Below are 19,505 nucleotides of genomic sequence, written 5' to 3'. Positions count from 1 at the left end.
TTCACAAAGTCCAAGACATGGAAACAACTGACCTCCAATAGATAACTGGATAAAGAAGATATATACAATGGCATATTATTCAGCCATTAAAAAAATGAAACACTGCTATTTGTAACAATATTGATATATCTTGAGAATATCAGACTAAGTGGAATAAGTCAGATGGAAAAAGTCGAGAACCATATGATTTCACTCATATGTGGGATGTAAAACTGAAAGCAACAAATGAACAAGACAAATAAACAAGCAAAAACTCACAGACACAAACAATAGTTTAGTGGATGCCAGAAGGTAAAGGGGGAGAATGTGGTAGAAGAGGGTAAATGGGGTCAAGTAGATGGTAATAGAAGGAGAACTGACTCTGGGTCGTAAACACACAATGTAATACATAGATGATGTATTATAGAATTATACATTTGAAACCTATATAATTTTATTAACCAATGTCACCCCAATAAATTTAATTATAAATAAATAAACAAATAATTAAGTGACTGACATATTTCATAGATAACATCAAGAAAAAGAACTCCAGGAACAATTCCAAAAGGGGGTAAAGTCTAAGAAAATGTAAGAAATGGATAAATGGACATACATTTATCATTTTATAAGTGATTTGTAGTTATATAATGTTCTACTAGTGAGAGGAAAGAAAAGTGACTATACATTGCAAGGTGAAGTTGTCTTGTTCTAAAGCTAAAAGCATATGAAACTATCAAAAGACAAAAAAAGAAACAAAGATAACAGCAGGTGAAACTGACCATCATTTTCTATCTAGTGGCAAGACGGATCAAACCAAAACATAAAGAACACCATATTGCTTCTTTATTAAAAACTTCTTAATGGCTCCCATACCATTTAGATGTGAGTCACAGGGTCCTATGTGATCTGGCCTTTTTCTCTTTCTCCAATCTTCTGTTTTGCACCTCTCCTCCCCATTCACTGGGCTTCAGCCTCACTCATCTTTTTATTGGCTCTTAAACACACCAAGCTATTTCCCTAATGGTTCACATCTCTGTTCTTTCCTTTTACTTGTTCCTTTTCCCCAACACAGTTTCCCATTTTTACATTACACGTTCCTTAATCATGCTTTTGGTCTTGGGTTAAAAGTTATCTTTTCATCCATGGCTACCCTAGTCTATGTAACCTCCACTTGCCAGTTATTTTCTATCTCAGTGATTATTCACTTTCATTATAATACTCATCACATCTATTTACTTGTTTAGAATCTCTTCCCCCAGAATATAGGCATCATGAGAGCTAGTGTTCTGTCTGCCTCAATCACCATGGTATCCTTGGTTCCCAGAATGGTGACTGCAACTAGCAGAATATCAGTAAATATTTTCAAATGTACAGATTGGAGCAGATTCATATGTAATCAGATATAATCTGAATGTAAACTGAGCTAATTAATATCAGTTCAGAATCTACTCTCTTGGTCATATTCCTTAAGCCAGGAAATTATTTAATAGTTGAGAATAACATACAAAAAATATACTTTGTAAGAAAAAATTATGTAACATACCTACATCTGATAGTCACATTTCAAGATGGCCCCATTGATTGTTGCAACTGGGTATTAATATCCTTATAAAGTCCTCTCTCACACTGAATAAACTTAACTGCATAGCCAATAAGAAATAGCATAGCCAATAAGATGCATGATTTCGAAGGCTGGATTATCAAATATAGACCTATGACTGCCTTGCTCTCCCTGGGATCATGGGCTTCAAGCTGAAGCCAGCTGCCATGTTATGTGAAGACTCCAGGGGCCCCGTGGAGAGGTCCACGTGGTAAGGAGCTAAGGCCTTGTTCTAATAACCAGCATCAACTCACCAGTCAGGTGTGTGTTATCTTAGAACTGCACCCACAAACCCCCATCAAGCCTTCAGATAACTGCAGCCCCAGGTACTATCTTCACTGCAACCTCATGAGGCACCTTGAGTTGGAACCACACAGCTAAGCCAGTCCTATCCCACAGAAACAGGGCAAGACAGCAAATATTTGCCATTGCCTTAGCTGTGAAGTTTCAGGGTGATTTATTATGCAGCAATAGCTCACCAAAATACTACCTCATCATGTCTGGAACATAGGAAATACTACAACAATGGTAACTAGCAGTGGCTGCTGCATTCATAGTAGCAAAAAGAGCAGAGTAAATGGGACTGGGGAAGAAAGGGTATAAGGAACAGGACTTTGGAGCATTTATGGTCCTGCTCAGTCCTAAGAAGCTGGGAAAGTGTGGACTGGACATCAAAATTGGCTCCCTTCTTTATGCCAGGCCACAGGGTAACCAGAGCTGACACAGGGGAACTTCAAGGTGCTACAGTCTCTGTAGTTGGCTGATCCCATAGGATAGCAGCACCTGGGGAGGAATTCCCAAGGTAGACCCATCAGTCTCCGCTAACAGATGAGCAGCTAGCAAAGACTCTGATTACAAAGTGCCTAATTAATGTGTGTTAATGTTGGGGCTCATGGTGACAATACCTGGACTCTCAGGATGGTTCCCAGGTTGGTATCTATATAGGCGAACTTTCATTTTAAAGGAGAGACCCTATGAAACAGGCATTGTGGCAGCTTGGTTTTCTTGACTTGAGTCGAGATATTTGTGATGAAGCCTTCCAAGTAAGATTCAATTTCTTCAGGTTCTGATAACTGAATCACACTTCTAAGGTAAAACAAATGGAAGGTGTTAAATAATAGAAAAATCTTCAAAAATAGGATTTGGTGGTAATAGAGCAGATAGTTCCAATTATTTTCTCTCATTCTCTTTCTCTCAAAAACAAGCTCATTACAAATCCAGGGCAGCAAAAAGGAAAAAATAGATTTGTGATGGATTTGGTGCTTTCAATCATGTTTAAACATGCTTAAGAAAAATATTAAAACTGATGTTGATGAGTTGAAAGATTGGCCCAGAATTTTAGCTACTGTAGGTTTCCTGTCTAATGATTTACACTATATATTTTTGAATTTCAATCTGAGACAATAAATTATACATAAATTGTGTTGGCTTTTATATTTTTTATTATAGCTGTATCCGTACTATAAAACAACAATATTAAGTTCTCTAACACAGCAAACATGAGCAATCTAAAGAAAAAAATCAAGGTTGTTGTAGTATTTGTTGATAGAATGATAGTGTTTCAACAATTCAAAAAACTAAACATAATACTGTGATTTTGAATCAATGTATAATCACGGGATGAAACGGCAGAGAACAGACGTATAACAGAATATTACATGTGGGAGATGGCAAATAAACTGGTTAAGAAGAAATAAGGGACAATGATAATATGATATGCTGCTCTTTTAACTGAATTGTCTGAGAACCACATTTCTGTTTTGCTTTCCACTTGTTATGAAACCACATTACGCAGTTTTTGTATGAGTCTTGGAAATTACCACTATATAATATAGTATTCAGGATGGTGGATTAAGCTTGTTCCAGGCTGTATTAGTTTTCTACTGCTGCATAATAAATTACCACACATTTACCAGTTTAAACCAGTGCAAAGTTACCACCTCACAGTTCATGTGTCAGGAGTCTGGCACGCTTCAGGTGGGTTCTCTTCTTCGGGTCTCACACAGATGAAATCAGGTATGAGTTGGTGAGGTCCTCGTTTGCGAATGTGCTTAGCCAATAATCTGCTTCCCAGCTTGCTCAGGTTGCTGTCAGAATCCACTTGCTTGCAGCTGTAGTGATAGAGGTTCCCGTTGTTTTTGCTAGCTGTCCATTGGGGACGTCAGTACCTAGATGTCACTCTCAGGTCCTTTACATGTGGCCCTATCTTTTAAAAGGTATTTTAAAAAACAGGGGGTGTCGCTGCAGCTGTGAATTTCTCTGACCATTAGATCCTCTGTCCAAGTCTTCACCTGATTAGGTAAGGCCCACCCAAAACCAAGAGGAGGGGATTATTCAGGCAGGGCATGTACACCAGACAATGGGAATCTTGGGGGCCATCTCAGAGCTATGCCTACCACACAGGTATACAATTTGGAGAACATTTTGTGCAGAAGGACAGCACGGGCTACAGGCAAGTGCATGGAACCACAATACCTCGCTTGGAACTTTTTCTTTCTACAGGGAGATGAGTTTCCTGTGACACTGAAAAGATGGAGGTTATAATATTGTTCAGGGACAACTGACACTGCTTTCTTCTCAAAACAAGATTTAGGCCTTCTTGAGGCTGAGTTGAGCTCAAGAACCAGCAATTCCCTTTATGAAATAATCCAAATCATGTGAGTAGCTTCTCTCAATTGGTGACACACAAGAGACAGAAAAAGGGCAGCAGTGCAGAGAGGATTCAGGTCTTTCCTCAGATCTGGCAGGATTCTACCTGCTCAGGAAGGGTTCTCTGGAACTCTGTGCGCTGGAAGCGTCTCACAGCTGGGAGACAAGCTGTGCCCAGGTTTACCGCATGGATTCTGCTGGTTGTAACCCCTTTGCTGAAAGGAAGGCCAAAACCATTGATCCAATCAACATAAAGGCGTGATGGGCTCTGCTGATGCTGCATGTTATTAAAATAAAATGTCCAGGTTGGTACAGTGCACGGAACAGATAAATGGAAGCGATAGCTTCCAACCTCTGTATCGCCTACACAGCAGTGAGTGGCACACTGCCTCTTACTATGGAAAATGTTGTAAGAGTCAAAAAATATAACTCCATCTTTTCTTTTTACATAAAACTAAATATAAGAATGGACAATGTTTACCTTAAAGTAGATATGAAGCAGAACAGTGTAGGGCCTTCATATTTCTAAAAATCTCTTATTCTATTGTCACTTCATGGCTGCCTGGAGAGATACCTTTCCAAGTGCCCAAATTATAGAATGGGGTGGGTACTAAAAGAGGTGTCATTTACTAGCCATGACATTGATAAAATAAACACTTTAAAAGAAGCTTTATTTTTTTCCTTCAACTTCCTGTTCTGTAAAATGGAAATAATAACAGTACCTCACTTCTAGAATCACAATTATTAAATGAGATATGCAGAGTGCCTGACATAGAGTAAGAGATTAGTTAAGTATTAATAATTACCATGTTTCCCCGAAAATGAGACCGGGTCTTATATTCATTTTTGCTCCAAAAGACACATTAGGGCTTATGTTCAGGGGATGTCATCCTGAAAAATCATGTTAGGGTTTATTTTTCAGTTAAGTCTTATTTTGGGGGAAACACGGTACTACTGCAGATTGGTACCCTACTGCTATGCTAGAACTGTCAGAATAACAATTTTAATGGAATTTTGATTGCCATAAAGTTGTTGACAACAAGTTACTTGTCGATGCTCAGTTGGTGGATCTTAAACCTTACGAGGCCTCAGGTCACTAGGAAGGCATGATTAAACACACACTGCTGGGATCCGCTTGCAGAGTTTTGGATTCAGTAAGTCTGGGTGGGGCCCGAGAACCGATGTGACATGCTCATGATCACTGTCTACTCTGTGAAGGCTGTCATTTCTCTAAGGCAATGAGAAGAATAGTCAATACGAGTATTATAGGATATCCTACTGCAAAGGTAACCCTTTAACACGGAATCCTATTTTTCACTTTTATGAGTTTATCTGGTTGTCTACAGAAACAGTACCAATTTTAAGGAACTGTGACATTTTAATATCTTTTTTGACTTGGAAAACACACAGAAAGCATAGATAGGATCTGGAAGCCCTGCTTCAACAACAGGAAAGTTTCAGACAACAGTAAATTTATGGATCTTTACCAAGAAGTCATCCTATATTAGTCAATAGTGGGCAGTATCCTTATTTTTCACTAATTTGGGGCTGAAAAAAATAACTGTTTTCTAAACGCTATGAATAACACAGTTTGGACTTACTGGGACAGTAGTCTTTACTGGGCAACTTGCGATAAACCGTGACCTCAAACCTTTAGTTTGCTAAATACTACACATATAACACTTCTAGATTTTATTGATGTTAAATTACTCAAACTCTTCGGGAAAAGTATCCTTATCACTTTGAGGGGCAAGTCATCCCAGTCTTTGTCAGTGTGGTTTGGGTGTGACTGACCCCAGCTCCCAGCTTCTGGGGAGATCATGTGGCCTAGGGCTGACCAATCAGCATAATCCATTGTCCTAACTACAGTAACTGATTCTGATATGGACAGGTAGCCCAAGTTAGTCCAATAAGACATGGCGCCAGCACTCTGGATGGAACCACTTGTAAAAAAAAGCTTTCTTAAACTTGAGGTAATTAAAATAATAGCACAAATGTAAATCAGTGGCTGGAGGGTAGCTTTCTTGTCTCCACCTAGAAAGACCTTGCCAGACAACAAAACCAACTCAGAAGAGAGCAGAGCTTAGAAATAGCATATGATTAATGGTGATGTTGAACAACTGGATCCAACGATGCCTGAAGCTATGATATTATTTTTTCATATATATGAGTCAGCAAATCCTCTTTTATTCTTTGCTTAAAACACTTCAAGCTGATATTTCTATTTGCACTGTCATGGATAATATCATTTGGAAATTGTTGTAGTTTCATAAAACATGAGTAACAATATCAACATAGGTGATACTATCTTATAGCATTTCATGACAAAACAGAGACATGTTAAAGAGAAAAAAAGACATTTATTTCATTTTAAGGCTGTCAACTAGCTATTTGTCATTGGTTGTCATTTTACATTGGTTTTCTGAGACAGTATCATATTCTCTACATTAATAGAGAAGTAAATTCAAATCAGCCATTATCCTACTACCTCAATAAACACACAGTGTATCTCTTTTATTGTGTCATAATGTTAGACATGGTTTAAAACCTACCCCAAATTTCTTCACTACTCACAAAGTACTGCTGGTTATTTATGTGTAATTTGTGGTTTTAAAATAAAACACAGAACAAAGAATGAAAACACTTAAAACTATTCCAATCTCCATTTCACATGCGGAATGCTAAAGAAATTTTACATCACACGCTTAATAATATGGTTGCTGTGTCAAGGTGATCATATTCTCACTTCTGTTGCAAAAGATTCCAATGCATTGTATTTTTGCATGTCTTCTGAAAGTTCAATGTAACTGAAAAGAAAATCTGAACAACACTTAAGTTTTCCCTTTTCTCCAGAGTAATATTTTGCTATCTAGTATGTTTTCTTATTAGTTTGAGGAGGACCAGATCTATGCTTAATTGCTCTTTTTACTCCATCCATTCTTAGGTGAACAGTAATTTTATTTTCCTGGGTCACAGCTTGTAATAATTTGTATTTCATTTATAATCTGTTCCTGTGGAAATTATATCAATTACAAACAAATGTAGTGGTTTGAAAAAAAGATTATCTTGGGACACTTTCCAGTCTCGAGGAGTCTCACATCGGGCTAAGTTTACCTTTGCCTCATTATAGGAACTTAGCTACCAAATCCTGATGGAACCATCCGGCATGTGTGTTATAAATTCCCACATTAGACATGGCGTCAGAGATGATGTGCCTTGCCCAAAGTCACAGAGTGCTGATGGATGCCCAGCTGTTTCTTCTTTTCTATTCCCATGCTCCCTCACAGTTATTTACATCTTCAGAAAGCTTTGAGGACAGTCTAGAATATCACAACGGATACTGGCTGCGTGAAGAGGCACTGTGAAATGAACACAGCTAGAGCCTTGATCCTTGCTAGATTTCCATTGGGTTTATCGACTAAGAGTTTCAGCTCATAAAGCACAAACCCCTAATATTGAACTGATTTAAATCATCTCAGAAAGAAAGAGTGTTATGTCTAAAAATAAGCTATATCTTATTGAATAAGTTAAAAGAAAAATTTCCTCACGTACTCTTTGCACTGTAGTATTAAGTTATGGTTAATTTTCTTGGGCTTACCCAGGTTATGGAATTTCCACACATTACATACAAGGTCAGTTTTACACTGTATGTGCAACAGCAATTGGCCAATCTACTTTATACTTCTTTGATAGGATATGAATTACTAAATGAGAACAGTTATGCTTGAAATGATGGGGGAAAAGGAATTGGGTTTATAGGGCATCTGAGAGGCCAAATGATATAGTGGAAACAGGCTCCACACTGGGAAACTGTAGATCTTATTTATCTCATAAATTAGTCATTAACTCACTGGATGACCTTGAGCAAATCACTTCAGCCTTGAGAATTTCAGTTTGCTCTAAGGGAGTTGGAAAAGTTTACCACTGAAATCAATTAAAACTCTACACAGGAAGCTTGTTAGAAGGAATACAGTGAACATGTGAGCCTCTGTGTTTGTTGCTTTTCTTTTGTTTTTCCTTTTGGGACTGGCCTCCTTTCTACTCCATGTGGGCCCCGTGTGCTGCCAAGCCCAGTTATACCTTCCTTGCCCCAAGGATGGTACATGTTCAGGCTGATCTATCAGAGTTGCTCTCCTTCCATCCCTTGGGACACAGTTGTTGGTTCAGAGGTGAACAATATCACAAAATAGGGCCAATCAGAGTCACTTTTGGAAATTCATATGGATATAGGAGATAGAGAATTAGGCTAATCTTTCTGGGATCACTGACTGTAAGGCCAGTGTAAGACCAGGCCTTCCCATGACCAACTTTACTCCTAGGTGAAGAGATTCTATCCAAAAATGAAGCTAACCCAGAGGAGAGCACAGATGAAAAATGGAAAGGCAAAGGCAGAATCCAGGCTATATCATTAGGACATCTGGCTCCAGCTACACCTGAGGTCATACCTATTCCTCTGAATTGTCCAAAACATAACCCAATAAGCTCCTTTTCATCATTTGAGATACTTTGAATTGGGTTTTGGTCACTTGCTACTGATCGAGTTCTGATTAGTACATCCACAAATTATGTTATTTAATTTCTAGAACTGAGTATGATGCTGCAATGAAGTAGTTGCTCATTAAATGTGTTGATAAATTTAATATATTAATATATGCCATGAATAGTTCTATGATTCTAGGAATATGTCCAATATTTAAATTACATTATTTTAAATTACATTTTATATACTTACATTATTAGATTAGATTATTAAGAACTACATGCAGACTTTATTTTTTAAAGACTAATCTCCTTTCCTTTATTCATTCATTGAGTATTAGTTGGTCAACTTTTACAGGTTAAGCCCTGAATTTGCAGTACTGAACAGAACAGACAAAAATCCCCACACCCACTGAGCTAACATTCCAGCAGGACCTGAGTTACATTATACACAGTGACATATAATTCAAGTCTCAGAAATGTTCAAACTACTTATATTCAGGAGCAATTAAACCCAGAATGCAAAATAACACCATATAACTTATAGATCTCAGCTTTCCAAATGCTTTTCTATCACGAATGAATTTGGAACCAAGTTTACCATCAGAACCTGAAGGTATAATATTTGTTAAGTTTTTAAGCAAGCATGCTGTTTTAACAGATATATTCATGCCTTTCTTTATTATACATTTGTGTAGAATAATTTTGAGTAGGACCTATCAACTAAAGTTAGATTGAGTACAACCACTCTGCCAACAATTAAATAAAAAACCAAAAACTGACATTTCCTTCATTATAATTAGTTGCTGCCACTGATATCGAGAATGAACATAACTGTGGTCCTGAATTTCAATTGTTGTTCACTGCATTCCCAAACCCCAGAGGATCCTGTCCTTCTGATTGAACTATCATAAAAGCTACCAGGCAAAAATCAGGTAATTCCAAAAGATATATTGATCTGGTGAAAGCATATATGCATACCATACCCATTTAGTTTTCTTAAATTTAACCATTTTATTGTCAAGAAAAGCAATACAGTATGCAAGGGGAAAACATATTTTATCAGAGCATAAATGTTCTACTTATGGGCTAGGAAATTTTTTATGCCCTGTGCTTAGCAAATCATTCTAAATAAAACAGTGTGTTGACAATACTTAACATAGTAAATTATTACCCTTTTTCTTTTTCTTTCAGTTGGTGGTTATATATTCACCAATTCCTGCTGGAGTATAAAGTATGATTCTAGGCCTTGTAGAAGAAAGGTGAAGTGACACATGCTGAAGCTATGATAGGATATCTGATATATTAGACATCCATCATGTTCTCTTGTCCTTTCCGCACTTTCTTCTAGTGATGAAATGGATTTTTCTGAAACCCATTCTATGCAGTTGGCTGGGGCTACCTCTACCTTCCCCAGCCAGAGGGATGGTCCTGTGATTGGCCTGGATCAAATGACCCATCTCCTTGGCCAAAGTGAGTGCTTCAGTTGCTGTTAAATGACTCAAACTAAATAAACTAAAGTTTTTTTCTTAGGACTGTTCTAAAACAGTTATGTGGCATAGTCACTCTACAGAGACCAATGTTGGCTATGTTGCCACCAGGCTGAGAAAGCCAGTCTATAAGATGGGCAGAGACATGACACGTTGACAACAGCAATCTGAGCTCCTGGTTCCAATCACAAATGAAATGTATCACAGGAAAACAGACATACGAGAAGAAATAAAAGACACAATTGTTTTTCTCCCCATATGCAACTATACTCCTGGTCGTTGAAAATATTTGAGGTAATAAACCTCCCTTTTCTTTTCCTTCAACTAATTTGAACTGCATTTCCTCAGCTAAAAGAGTGGTGACTATACATTAGGAAACAGATGAGTCACTACAAATAGAGACCTTACATAAGTATCATCCAAACAGACTGATTGATTTACATACAGATTGATTGACTGCTACATTCATTCATTCATTTGAACATGTGTCAAGCACCCACCATGTTCCAGGCACTAGGGGAAATAAAGATAAGGAAGATATAAGCCCCTCAGGTGTTCACTGTAGAGAGAGAAAAGCAGACATACAGGAAAGCTATTCTAATACAATATGGTAGTTTTAAAGGCAGTGCAGAGTAGCTTGAGAATTAGGGTCTGATGAGAGTTTCCATGGAGGCTGAGACAATTAGGTAATGGTTTCAGGAGGACAGCAATGCAGAACAATGAACTAAACACAAATTCTCTATTCACATGAGAATATTATTATCATTTTACCCCCTTAGAGAAAAAGGAACACGTTATGTAAAACAGAGGAATGTCTAGGCTTTGCAGGCGCTGCTCACAAACTGATGCGAAGGGCAGAACCAGGTCTCCGACTCTTACCAACTTTCACCCTGTTCTTGTTGGAGGATCATTTTTCCCCAAAACATCAGCTCTGTGATGCACATACATCACAGGGTAAACCCAAATTAAGTAGAAGCTTGAAAGAACATTTCCAAATGCTTTAGGCCATTTGGGGCTATAGTCCCAACCAGTTCAAATAGACATTGACACTCTTCTGCCATCTAGAGAACAGAAGAAGCACACGAGGCCCCAAACATAAATTAGCATACAGAGAACACATCCAATTTAATCAGGACTATAGGAAATTGTATGGCTGTACATAAAGACTGACTGTTATCAAAAAAATACTGGCAGAAGACAACCGCCACCTAAACATTTTTTTAAAATTTTCAATTAGAATATTTTATTAGTTCAAGGTGTACAACATAATAAACATTTATATAATTTACCAAGTGATCATCCTGATAAATTTTGCTCCCACCTGACACTATACATTGTTATCATTCTATTATTGACTATATCCTCTATGCTATATTTTGTAACTACCAATATATTCCCCTAACTACCAATTTGTACTTCTAAATCCTGTCCCTTTTTCACCCCTCCCTAAACACCCCTCCCATCTTGGAACCATCAAAATGTTCTCTGTGTCTATCAGTTTGTTTCTGTTTTGTTTGTTCATTTATTTTGTTCTTTAGACTCCACATATAAGTGAAATTACATTGCATCTGTCTTTTTCTGTCTCACTCCACTTGGCATAATACCCTTTAAAGCAGGGGTGTCCAAACTGCGGCCCATGGGCCAACTGCGGCCCGCGATCCATTTTTTTATTGGCCCGCAGCAAATTTCAAAAATATATTTAGTTTACTTAAATAAACCAGGTGAGGCAATACGTGCTTCACCTTGAGTGAGTGGCCCAGCTGTTTGTGTATTTTACCGCATATGGCCCTTGGTGAAAACCGTTGAAAAAGGTTTGGACACCCCTGCTCTAGATTCATCCATATTGTTGCAGATGGCAATATTTCATTCTTTTTTTATGGCTAATATTCCATTGTATATATGTACTACCTCTTCTTTATCCATTCATCCATCGATGGACACTTAAGCTGCCTCCACATCTTGTCCATTGTAAACAATGCTGCAATGAACATACAGATGCACACGTCCCCTTAAAGTAGTGTTTTGTATTTCTTTGGATAAATAGCCGGAAGTGGGATTACTGGGTCCTTCTTTGTCTCTTGTTAGAGACTTTGTTTTAAGTCTATTTTGTCTGGTACAGGTATTGTTACCCAGATGTTTTTCTGTTGTTTTTGTTTTTCATTTCCATTTTTATGAAATATATTTTTCCATCCCTTTATTTTCAGTCTATATATGTCTTTCAATGTGAAGTGAGTCTCTTGTAAACAGGATATATAAGGGTCTTGTTTCCTTATCACCAATGTCTGGTGATAAGGAAACAAGACCCTTATCACCAATGTCTGGTGGCTGTTTTCAGCCACCAATGTCTTTTGATTGCAGTATTTAATCCACTTACATTTAAAGTAACTGTTGATAGATATGTAGTTATTGACATTTTATTTTTGATATTTTAAATATTTTCTTCTCCTTCTCTTTCTTCTTATAGTCCCTTCCTGTAATACTGGTTTAATGATGATGAACTCCTTTAACTTTTTCTTGTCTGGGGAACTCTTTATCTGCCCTTCAACTCTAAATGATAGCTTTACTGGATAGTGTAATCTTGGTTGTAGGTCCTCGCTTCATCACTTTGAATATTTCGTGCCAATCCCTTCCGGCCTACAAAGTTTCTTTTGATCAATCAGCTGACAGACTTATGAGAGTTTCCTTGTAAGTAACAAACTGCTTTTCTCTTGCTGTTTTTAAGATTCTTTCCTTGTCTTTAACTTTTGGAATTTTAATTTTGATGTGTCTTTGTATGGGCCTGTTTGGGTTCATTTTATTTAGGACTCTCTGCACTTCCTGGGCTTGTATGCCTATTTCTTTTGCCAGGTTAGGAAAGTTTTCCATCATAATTTCTTCAAATAGGTTTTCAATTCATGGGTCTCTCTCCTCTCCTTCTGGAACCCCAATGATATGAATATTGATATGCTTGATGTTGTCCAGAGGCCCCTTAAACTATCCTCATTTTTAAAATGCTTTTTTCTTTCTGCTGTTCTGATTGGGTGTTTTCTGCTACCTTATATTTGATCCTCTGCTTCATCTAATTTATTGTTGATTCCCTCTAATGTATTCTTCATTTTAATTATTGTATTCTTCATTTCTGACTGGTTCTTTTTTATGTTTTCTATCTCCATTTTTATGTTCCTATCTCTTTGAAGTTCTCACTGAGATCCTTATAACCAGTGTTTGGAACTCTGCACTTGGTAGAATGCTAGTTTCCATTTGTTTTTAGTGTGTTTTTTGTTGTTGTTGTTGCTTTGTTTTTGTTTTAGCTTTGTCCTTTTCTTCCATTTGCCAAATATTTCTTTGTCTCCCCATTTTGGTTGCCATCCTATGTTTGTTTCTATGTAAGGCTGTTATATCTCCCTGTCTTGGTAGAGTGGTCTTATGTAGTAGTTGTCCTGTGGGGCCCAGTGGCACAGTCTCCCTTATCATGAGAGCTGGGTGCTCCAGGTGTGTCACTTGTGTGGGTTGTGTGTGCCCTTCCGTTGTTGTTCAGCTTTGATTGCTGTTGGCATGTCACTGGGATGAGCTGACTCAGAGGCTGACTGGTTTTGAGGACAACAGTGGAGGAGCTGCTATGCAGGAGCTGACCCTACAAAGCAGGAATCACTTTATTCGGGCTCTGTGCCTGTTGAGTCTGCTTTTTGGGTATGTTATTTTGGAGTTATTTGGGTGGTGCTCTGTTGTGATCTGAAGCTGGTCACTGGATATGCTGTTTCTGGGATCTCTTGGGAGAGACTCTGTTTCAGGCCAAGTTCAGCCACTGCCTGTGCCCTGCCTGGAACCATTTGGTATGTGCTACATGGTGATCTGCAGGTGGTTGCCACTTGTGCTGGCCTTGGAGATGCCTGGGAGAAGCTAAGTTATAAACCAAAGATGGCTGCTGCTAGTGCTAGGCTTGCAGGTACTTAACAAGAAGTATGGGACATGTCAAGGTCAGATGCTTTTTATTTGAGGTTTGTAAACCTTTGAAAGATTTTAGGAAATTCTACAGCATCAACTAAGACATTCCATTTGTATGGAAAAGCCACTGGAAGTAGCTTGGGTGGGGCCACAAGTCGGGTGGGGCAAGGTCTAGGGAATTGCTAGGGCTGGAGAAGTGTGTTAGCCAGGTGGATGGAGACTCAGATACTGTACCTGCCTAAATCTGCATGCTTGGTGGGAGTAGAGCTCAATAAAAGAGCAAAGGCTTCTGCCAGTACTTCTGTCTGGGAGAAAGTGGCCCCTCCAGCCCTCAGCCTGAAACTAGACAACTCAGTTCCTCTCCCTATGCCCTTGGTGCCTTTCAAGCTGCTGCCCCAGTGCTGGTGCTCAGAGCGAGTGAGTCTGTCAGCAAGCAAGTCTGTGAGTGAGTCCTTTAAGAGAAAGCCTGGAACTCCAGTAGCCCTCTGTCTTACTTAGCCACAATCTCAACTGCTTTTTACAGCTAGAAGTTGCCATATTTCCCCGAAAATAAGACCTAGCCGGACAATCAGTTCTAATGTGTCTTTTGGAGCAAAAATTAATATAAGACTCGGTATTATATTATATTATAATCAGTCTTATATTATATTAAAATAAGACCGGGTCTTACATTAATTTTTGCTCCAAATGATGCATTAGAGCTGATTGTCTGGCTAGGTCTTATTTTCAGGGAAACACAGCCTAGGTACTTCTCTTCCGAGTACTGGAACCCTGGGCTGGGGAGTCTGGTGTGGATCTGGGAAACCTCTCTCCTTAGTGGCAACCTCTGCAACTGAGATACCTCTCTCAATTTTTACCTGCCACACATGGGTGTTGGATCAGCCTTTTCCACGGCTGTCACTTCTACCAGTTTCAACCTGGCCTCTTCTGTATATTATTAGTAACAGGACTTCTGTTCAGGTAGATTTCAGGTGCTTTTCAATCATGGTTGTTCTGTAGTTCAGTTGTAATTTGGATGTGGTTGTCAGAGGAGGAGAGCACATTTACCTACTCCACCATCTTGACCAGAAGCCTCCTCAAGTCACTACCACTCTTGATGATGGTGATGACATTGATGACAATGATTATGGCAAAGCCCCTCCTGTAATGAATACCTCTTCTACGCAAGTCTCTATGTGAGTCACTTTAAATACAAAACCTCACACCCTATGGGACAGCTACTTGTGTCACTGTCATTTTAAAGGGAAGGAAACTAAGGTTTCAAACATTGAAGGACTTTGTCCCAAGTTTCACAGCTAACATATTAATTTCCTAGGATTGCTGTTACCACAAACTGGTTGGCTTGTAACAACAAATTTATTCTCTCACAGGTATAGAGGCTATAAGTCTAAAATTAAGTTGTTGGTAGAACCATCCTCCCTCTGAAGGATGTAGGCATGAACCCTTTCTTGCCTCTTCATATCTTTTGGTGGTTACCAGCAATGCTCAGCATTCCTTGGCTTATAGCTACATCACTCCAGTTTCTGCCAACATCTTCACATGGCCTACTTCCACATGTGTGCGTATTTCTGTCTAATTCCAAAATTTCCTCTCCTACAAGAACACCAGTCCCCTTTGAGCCATTGGATTTAGGCCCCACCCCTAATCCAGTATGACCGCATCTTAACTTGATAACATCTAAAAAACCCTATATCCAAATAAGATGTCATTCACAGGTACCAGGGGTTAGGACATAAACATATTTGTCTGGGGGACACACTTCAATCCACTCTAGCAAGTAAAGGGCAGAACCAAGTCTCCCACTCAGGATCCATCTGCATCTTTTACTTATAAGACCTATGATTTAACAAGCACTTATTTATTATGAAATACTATGTGTTATAAAATTTCCTAAGTGTGTTCTAAGTATTCATTCTGTTAATTCTCCTAATACTCCAGAACTCCAGGAACTATCATTATCCCCACTGAAAACAGGAGGCACAGAGAATTATAAAATTTAACAAAGGTCTCCCAAGTCTGAATCCTACCCACTCCACCATTCTGACTTCCCAATTTGCAAGCTAAATTATAAATCACAATTGAAACCTCTGGGCAAAACTGGGGTCACTGTTGGTAAAAAAAAACTATATGTACAAAATGCAATAAAAGAATGTCTAGTTACATGAGACACATGGATGACACCCAACAAAATTTAATTCATTCGGTTTTGTAAGCTCAGCTAACCTATAAAGTCACTCTTAGTCCTTATCATCCCATCACCATTTTTAAAAGTGTTATCACTCTCTTAAAAAGAATCTGAAGAGTAAATTTATTGAGTACTGCTAGAGTCTACCCATGTTTGCTCATTCACAAATGATACTCTTGACTTTGTTTATTACTGTGGGAAGCCTAACTCAACCTCAATTCTGGTAAAAAGACCTTTTTTAAAAAAAGGTTATTAGTTTAAAATGACAAGCCAGTTACTTGAAATAGGCTCCTGATGTTATATCATTTCTGAAATAATTCATTTCTGATTTTACATTTCAAACTGATTTACTGCATACAAATATTCTTTATCCCTGAAAGAACATTTTTTTTCTTAAGTGGATATTATGTGGCAAAAAAAAAAAAAAAAGGAAAAAAAAGAAAAAAATCACACTCGTTGATCAATCATAGTTAAAATTGTTGAGTGTAGTATATCTTTGATAATGACAGCACAACATTTGTTGTTTAATCAGTTGTCATCTGATTTTCCATTATCATATCTATAAAGATAATTCTCCGGTGAGTCAAATCTTTTAAATTTTTTTTCATGGTGATTAGAGAGTTCCAATTTGTACACTGGGATAATCTAAGTGGAAAAGAAAATAGAGACTTCCATTTAATGATACTTTAAGCCACCAAGGTAGCCTGGGTGATTGTTCCCAATGCCTAACTTTCTCTCTGTAAAAGAATTGTACACACCTTGTCATGTGACTCAGGAGTGACTCCCTTTACTGAAGGCAGAGAATGCATCCCTGCTATTGACTGAGCTTGACCACTTTACTTTCTGTAAGCAGTGGGCAGAAGTGACACTGTGCCAGTTCCAAGTCATGTTTTTAAGAGGCATTGCAAAATCCCACCAGTCTTTAAGAGCATACTCCAGATAGGTATTAATCTTTCAGCCTGATTATTAGAATGAAGACACTGAAACAGGCCTAAACTTGACACAAAGCCTGAAACACAGTCTAACCTAGCCAAATTCAGCTAAGTCCAGCTGAACCACAACTGAACTGTAAACCTGTAAATCAATGTTTATGATTGTTAGAAACTGGGATTTGAGGGTTGCTTGTTAAACAGCATTAGAGCTGCAGAAACCTGCCTAACACAGACACCATGTGTAATATTAATAGATACAGAGGAGACCTGTTCATTTTTTGCAACCCAATTTTAAAGCCTAGGTAACCTGAGCACCTTGAGTAAAAATAGAATTTCTGTAAATAAAATCCTATTTTCCTATTGACTCACATAATCATTTCAGAGATGTTTTTGCCTGGGGAAAAAATGTCTTCAAAATGATAATGAAAGACACACTCCCAAGTATACAGCAGACTCAACAAATAAAACTCAGCCTAAGTCCCCGATCCTGACGGCTGGCAGTTATTGAACATCGACACGTGCCCAGGAGAGAGGTTCATTGGAGGAAGACAGATTCTGGCTTTTGTTCTCTGGTTTTTGTTTAAGTTTCAAAGGTAGCTGTTTTAGACAAGTTTTCCTTCTGTAAATTCTATTAAACTTGGTGGTCCCTTTCTTGACAGTTTTGGTTGAAATGTTGAAACTAGAGCACAATTCTTTACTACTATTTCTTTAACTTGATATTTAATCCCCTTCTTTTTTTTAATACAAAAGTAATGTGTTTGAATGATGTGGAAGTACCTAAAATAGTTATCTTTTTTTTTAAATAGGGATGTTTAAGATACATTCTCTGAGCAAATTTTATAGTGTACAATACAGTATTATTAACTATAGTCACCATGATGTACTTTTGATGCTCAGAACTTATTCATCTTATAACTAAAAGACACTGTTTACTTTTGATTGTAGTGATCGCCATGAGAACAGAAGCTGTGTCACTTACTTTCTTATAGCCCCTGACTATGGCACATAGTAGACACTCAATAAATAATTACACTGTCTTTGTTATAATAAAAAAATTATGTGGCAAGTATAGATCTAGGCTGAGCTGATGAGTGAAGTTCTAGTATGGAACTTGACCTGTTCATAAACATTTCCTCGGATATTTTACTCCATCAGTTCTACAGGTAACTACACTAAAACAGAGACACAAAGAAAGGCAAAAATAATTGGATACAACTTTAATTTAGCATCTTTAGTGAAAGCACAAGTTCAATTAACCTGTTAAGATGATTCACTTTAACTCTAGTCTGCTTTTCTTCTGCTTAAACAGGCTTAATAAATTCTTCCATGATGATAGTCTTATGTGTCCTGTGGAAAATGTTTTCAAACTCTAAACTAGTGATACATGTTACACTGAGAACATCTCATCTCTTCGCCTTGTTGTTGGGGGTTCTACAGGAGGGATATTAGAAGAGAACATACCCATACAGATAAAAATCATTACATTGTGTTTGCCACTGATTTTTAAAAGAGAAAAACAGAACAAAACAAAACAAAAACAAGATGGACACACCATAGACTCATTATAAAACAGCATTCACTCCCCCTTTCTTTGTGTGTGATTTAAGGACGGTTCACATGGGACTTCCTTTAGGGCATGTTTGAAGTCCCCACCCCAGACTAGCTGACTCCAAATCTCTGAATTCAACCAGCTATGCAGATGAGGTTTTAAGTTTTTAAGTTTTCCTAAAATATGAGTACTACAATATAGGCAGTACCTGAAACTACTAGGACATTAATGTGAGGTGAAAAGATATTTGTTAAAATTGCATCTTGGGACAGGTACTTCATTTCACTCGTGCTATGGTCTCATTGGAAGTTCGTATTACTGTGTTTGAGGAAGAACCAGCTATATATTAAATTAGGAATAAATAATTTGTTTTTAATTTTTCTGGTTCATAAAGATATATTAAGAAAAAGATTAACGGCACAGTGGTAAATTTCCCATTCTGCTCTCACAAACTCCTCCCAATACATATACATGTATTCACTATAGACAGGAGTAAAAGCTGTAGTTCATCAAATTTAATGTGCAACAGAATCACATGGATGTCTGTCTGCTAAAAGTGTAGATGCTCCCACTAATGTACAGTAAAAACAGGAAAACTAGGGCACAGCCTAGGATTCACACATTTTACCCACATCCCAAAGACCCTGAGGCAAGTGGTCTGAAGAATATATTTTGAGAAACACAGAGCAATCGGGTGAAAGACTTTAAAAACATA

General features: G+C 37.9%; 1 protein-coding gene across 2 annotated transcripts in view; it reads right to left on the bottom strand.

The window, feature by feature from the left end:
- TAFA1 (TAFA chemokine like family member 1) overlaps positions 1-19,505 on the bottom strand; it is a 562,910-nt gene that overhangs the window by 340,755 nt on the left and 202,650 nt on the right. The window lies entirely within an intron of this gene.

Source organism: Rhinolophus sinicus, chromosome 5 (assembly GCF_057876585.1).
Source record: "Rhinolophus sinicus isolate RSI-liver-muscle chromosome 5, RSI-T2T, whole genome shotgun sequence".
NCBI lineage: Eukaryota > Metazoa > Chordata > Mammalia > Chiroptera > Rhinolophidae > Rhinolophus > Rhinolophus sinicus.
This window is presented reverse-complemented; position numbering and strand designations above follow the sequence as displayed.